Genomic DNA, 5,694 nt, shown 5'->3' on the forward strand with positions numbered 1-5,694 from the left:
CATTCCTGCCCTGACGGGGATGTCCAGGCACGTCCACATGAGCCTCACTAAGCCATCTACAGTAAGCTGAATGAAGACGTCCCAATCCCCAGAACCTGTGAATATGTTCTCTACACGGTAAGAAGACTAAGTTAAGGATTTTGAGATTGAGAGATGATCCTGGGTTATCCAGGTGGGCCCAGTGCAATCACAGAGGTCTTCCCAAGAGAGAAGCAGGAAGGTCAGTCAGTGGTAGGTGAAAGGACCATGGAAGCAAGAGGTTGGAGTGACAGAAGAAGGGTCACGAGCCAAGGAAGGCCAGCAACCCCTAGGAGCAAAAAAAGGCAAGGAAAAAATTCTCCCTGAGAGTGTCCAGAAGGAACCAGCCCTGCCAACCCATTCTATACACCTGATGTCCAGAACTATAAGAGATTAAATTTGTGTTGTTTTAAGCTACTAAATTTGTGGTAATTTGGTACAGCAGCAACAGGAAACTAATACTCCTCCAGCATCTCCAGAATCCTACCAAGCCTTCTTGTTTATGTCTAAGCCAGTTCAAGGATGGTTTCAAGGTCATTTGCTACCCAAACAATCCTGTCAGAACAGCAGCAAGCATCACACGGACAGATGTCTCCCCCTTACACTGTCAGCTCCTTCTTTTTACCTCCTCCATTCTGTTCCACAGAACCTTCTAGATGGTGGCTCACAGCTGTTGTTCATTGTTTGTTTGAGAACTAAGGGGGTTTGGTGGGAGGAGGAAGGTTTATTTTTAAAAATCACATATGCACATACACCGAAGTTCAGTCTCTGAGAAGCTGTGAAATCATGTCCAATTTCAGCTTTACCCACAGGAACCCACCCAGAAAAGTATTCAAATTAGCAACTCTTTTTTTTTTATATTTAGATAAAATGTAAATAACATAAAATTTACCATCTTAACCATTTTTGAGTGTACAGTTCAGTGACATTTACACTGTCATGCAACCATCACCACCATCCTGCTCCAGAACTTTTTCATCATCTCAAAGTGAAACTCTGTCCCTGTTAAACATGAACTTGATGCCGAAAACTCAGCCTCTGTGCGTGCACTGGTGCCGAACCAAATCTCGGAGACAGTTTTGCGTGAAGTAGAAAAGAATAGCTTTATTGCTTTGCCAGGCAAAGGGGGACACAGTGGCTGGTGCCCTGAAAAACTGTACGTCCCAACCCGGGAGGATTTGGTGAGGAGTTTTAAGTTTTATAGCAATGGTTTGAGGGTGGGTTTGCTGATAAGGATCAGGGTGTGTGCAGGGCCTGCATTCCTTTAATCTGTTCTCAGGTAGTCTCTTGATGAGCTTCTCTGGTTCTTTTAATCTGGCCTTGGGTGGTCCTTTCTGGAATGAAGAATGCTAACATCTTCCATTTGTTGGGGGTTTTAGTTCTGTGAACAGCTCAAAGATATTGTTAAGGGTATCCCCTGGGGAGGACCCAGGACCCTGCCCCAAGGCTGCACCATTGTTTCTTGGCTGCTCCTCCCTTGTCTCTGCATCCCCTCCCTTCCCTGATTAGCAACTGTTAGAAAGGCTTTTGTGCCCGGGAGCCCCATAGGGTCCTGCTGGGTTTCAAACTCCCCATTCCCCCTCCCACCAGCCCCTGGTAGCAACTTTTTCTTGAAAAAGGCTAAAGAATGTTAAAACCGTCAAAAGCCAACCATTTTACCTCCTGGCTAGCCAGGCTCTGGAACTGTTTTAGAGCAAAACTACACAGAAAGCTTCAAGGCAAGCCTCCTCCCACGACTCCAGAAACTTTGCCTTCAAGACAAGATCACCAACCACTTGTGCTGCTCCACGTGGGGAGCAGGACAGGACACAGAAGTGAGATCTCCACCAGAGGCCAGAGGGCAATTGAAGGGGAAACAGGTCACCCTGGTTGTTCCCCCTGAAAGGGTACCCCTCCAGGTGTCAATGCTAGAGATCTGGGCTTTTCTGGGTTCAGGGCCTACCCATTTTAGTGTTAAAAGATAATTTTCAATGAAAGGTAAAATCATGAATCTCATACAGATATAAAAGTGAGCACCTGTTCAAGTTTTTATTCTACTAATTAATCAATGAGGCAACCAGGCAGATGTTAGAGTAGGTTTAAAAGAAAATCCAAAGGACAGATTTATAGGTTAGGAGTATTGAAATAAATGTGCAAATGTGAGCCAAACTGGTTTTTCCATAGAGAGGGTCGGGTGAGAGGAAAGTCATTCCAACCTCTACAGGATAGGACAGAATTTCCATATCCATAGATAAGAATTATTTTTGTCTTGCTATCAATTATCTCTACACTTTACAGAGAACCGAAATCAGAAAACTCACAGAGATGACCTCTAGAGTTTAGACAATGCATAGTTTCCCACTGAAACAATTTTTTTCTCTACTTGAGAGGCGAAGGAATTAAAAAGAAGAGCAGATCAGTGGAGCTTCTGAGAGAAGAAGGGCCTCAGGAGTAGAGAAAAGAGTCCACATATTTCTGGAAGATACTAGAGCTTCAGTTGTTAAGTTGTTACCCATTGCCTGGGACACTGCTGAATTTTGCAGTGAAACTCTGGTGTCAAAGAGCTGAGGGTTTGCTTCAGCGACAGCCAGGAAGGGGAAACCACAAAGCAAGGCTGGACCCCAGAGCCTTCATGGGCAGGAGACCCGCAGTGTTGAAATGAAGGCAAAGCTGCAGGGGAATGGCACTAGGGTCACACAGGCAGTCTGACCAAGGCTGGACCTCTCAGACCAGGTGCAGCCTTGGGTGTTCTCCACGCCAGACTGGCCCTGAGGCCCGGGCCTGAATGGAGGGGTGTGCATTCCAGAAGTGGGAAGGGCAAGGTTACCCCTAAAGGTAGAATTTTGAGAATGTGAGGGAATTCCTGCCTGTGGGCATGGAACAGTCTGGAGTCCCTATGAACACAACATAGGGAACTCTGCTTGTGATTGCTGCCCTGGCACCCCCAAAGCTGAGTGGAGGGAAGGAACCACGTCAGCACCCACTGAACTGAAGAGATTCTCAAGAAATTAAATCCTGGCTGGTGTGGCTAAACCCTTCCTCTTCCTCCATCCAGCCTCTTTCTGGGATTCTCAGTGGAAATGATAAATTGCTGAAAGTCTGGAAACATTCTCATCTCTACCACCAGATGGCGCCACTCACCACCACACTGGCTAATTGTTAAACCAGATAAGAGGTTCTCACACTTACAGAGGAGCCTGGAAGAACCCAACCCAATCTGCTCCCCTGGCGCGGCACAGAAACCATGGGAATTTCTAGTATTTGGGCTCAGGGGAGGAGCAGAGGAAAGCAGGTACTGCCTGGAGAGCTGAGAACCCAGACAGGAAAAGAAGATCCTGATCAGAACTCTCTCTCCAATCCTCCTCACCACACACTGCTCTTATTTTTTCTATTGTTTCACTTCACTTTCCACAAAGTTTGAAATTCCACCCATTAAAAATTCATTGGTTCAACAACAAAAAACTAACAACTGGATTAAAAAATTGAAAAAGTACTTGAATAGACGTATCTCCAAAGAAAATATACAAATGACCAACATCACATGAAAAGATGCTCAGCATCATTAATCATTTAGGGAAATGCAAATCAAGAACCTCACACCCATTAGGATGGCTACTATAAAAAACAAAACAAAACAAAAAACAGAAAATAACAAGGGTTGGTGAAGGTATGGAGAAATGTGCACTGATGGTGGGCATGTAAAATGGTGCAGCTGCTATGGAAAGCAGCATGGCGGTTCCTCAAAAAATTCAAAATAGGGCTTCCCTGGTGGCGTAGTGGTTAAGAATCTGCCTTCCAATGCAGGGGACGTGGGTTCGATCCCTGGTCAGGGAACTAAGATACCACATGCTTCAGGGCAACTAAGCCCACGTGCCACAACTACTGACCTCACGCGCCTCAACTAGAGAGCCTGCGTGCTGCAAACTACAGAGCCCATGCACCCTGGAGCCTGAGCGCTACAACTAGAGAAGAGAAAACCCGCACGCCACAACCAGAGAGAAGCCTGTGTGCCACAATGAAAGATCCCACATGCCACAACTAAGACCTGACGCAGCCAAAAATAAATTAATTAAAAATAAATCTTCAAAAAAAAAGAAGAGATACATGGATCCCTATGTTCATAGCAGCACCAATCACAATAGCCAAGACATGGAAACAACCTAAATGTCCATGAACAGAAGAATGGATAAAGAAGATGTGGTATAGGACTTCCCTGGTGGTCCAGTGGTTAAGACTCTGCACTTCCAATGCAGGGGGTGTGGGTTCAATCCCTGGTCAGGGAGCTAAGCTCCCACATGCTGTGCAGCACTGCCAAAAAAACCCCAAACAAACAAACAAACAAAAGAAGATGTGGGGGGCTTCCCTGGTAGCACAGTGGTTAAGAATCCGCCTGCCAGTGCAGGGGACATGGGTTTGAGCCCTGGTCCGGGAAGATCCCATGTGCCGCAGAGCAACTAAGCCCGCATGCCACAACTGCTGAGTCTGCACTCTAGAGCCTGTGCTCTGCAACAAGAGAAGCCACTGAGATGAGAAGCCCACACACTGCAATGAAGAGTAGCCCCCGCTCGCCACAACTAGAGAAAGCCCACGTGCAGCAACTAAGACCCATCGCAGCCAAAAATAAAGAAATTAATGAATGAAAAAATAAAGATGTGGTATATATATATACAATGGAATACTACTCAGCCATAAAAAGTATTAAATAATGCCTTTTGGAGCAACATGGATGGACCTAGAGATTATCCTGCTAAGGGAAGTAAGTCAGAAAGAGAAAGGCAAATTTCATATGATATCACTTACATTTGGAATCTAAAATATGACACAAATGAACTTATCCACGAAACAGAAACCGACTCACAGACATAGAGAACAGACTTGTAGTTGCCAAGGGAGAGGGGGGTATGGAGGAGGGATGGATTGGAATTTTGGAATTAGCAGATTCAAACTGTTACATATAGAACAGATAAATGACAAGGTCCTACTGCACAGCACAGGGAAATATATTCAATATCCTGTAATAAACCATAAAGGAAAATAAAATAACATCCCTTGATGAAAAATTACCAAGCATTCAATGAATCAGGAAACTACAACTCATAATGGGAAGAAGCATCAATCAATCAAAACAGGCCCAGAAATGACAGAGATGATGGAGTTAGTGGACAAGAGCATGTTAAGTAGAAATGTAGAAGATATATATGATTCAAATCAAACTTCTTGAGATGAAGAATACACTGAATGGCATTTACAGCAGATTAGACACTGCAGAAGACAAGATTAGTGAACTTGTTACAGTAAGAGAAACTATCTACAAAGAAACAAGGAGGAAAAAAGGCTAAAAGTAAAGGAACATCGAGTGTGAGATAACTTCAAGAAGGCTTATATACATGAGTCCTAAAAGGAGGAGGTGCAGAAAAAGTATTCAAAGAAATAATAGGCACCATTTTTTTCAAATTTGATGAAAACTATAAACCCACAGATCCAAGAAGCTAAATGAACCAAAAGCACAAGAAACATGAAGAAAAAGACACCAAAGTACATCACAATTTAAACTAGCAATAAAGAGAAAATCTAAAAGCAGCCAGAGGAAAAAAAGGCACAATACGGCTAGAGAAACACATATTTCAGCAATCTTCTTGTTGGAATCAAGGTGATCTAAAAGATAGGGGAGAAACATTTTAAAAATACTAAAAGTAA

This window comes from Balaenoptera acutorostrata, chromosome 20 (genome assembly GCF_949987535.1).
Source record: "Balaenoptera acutorostrata chromosome 20, mBalAcu1.1, whole genome shotgun sequence".
In the NCBI taxonomy this organism is placed as follows: Eukaryota; Metazoa; Chordata; class Mammalia; order Artiodactyla; family Balaenopteridae; genus Balaenoptera; species Balaenoptera acutorostrata.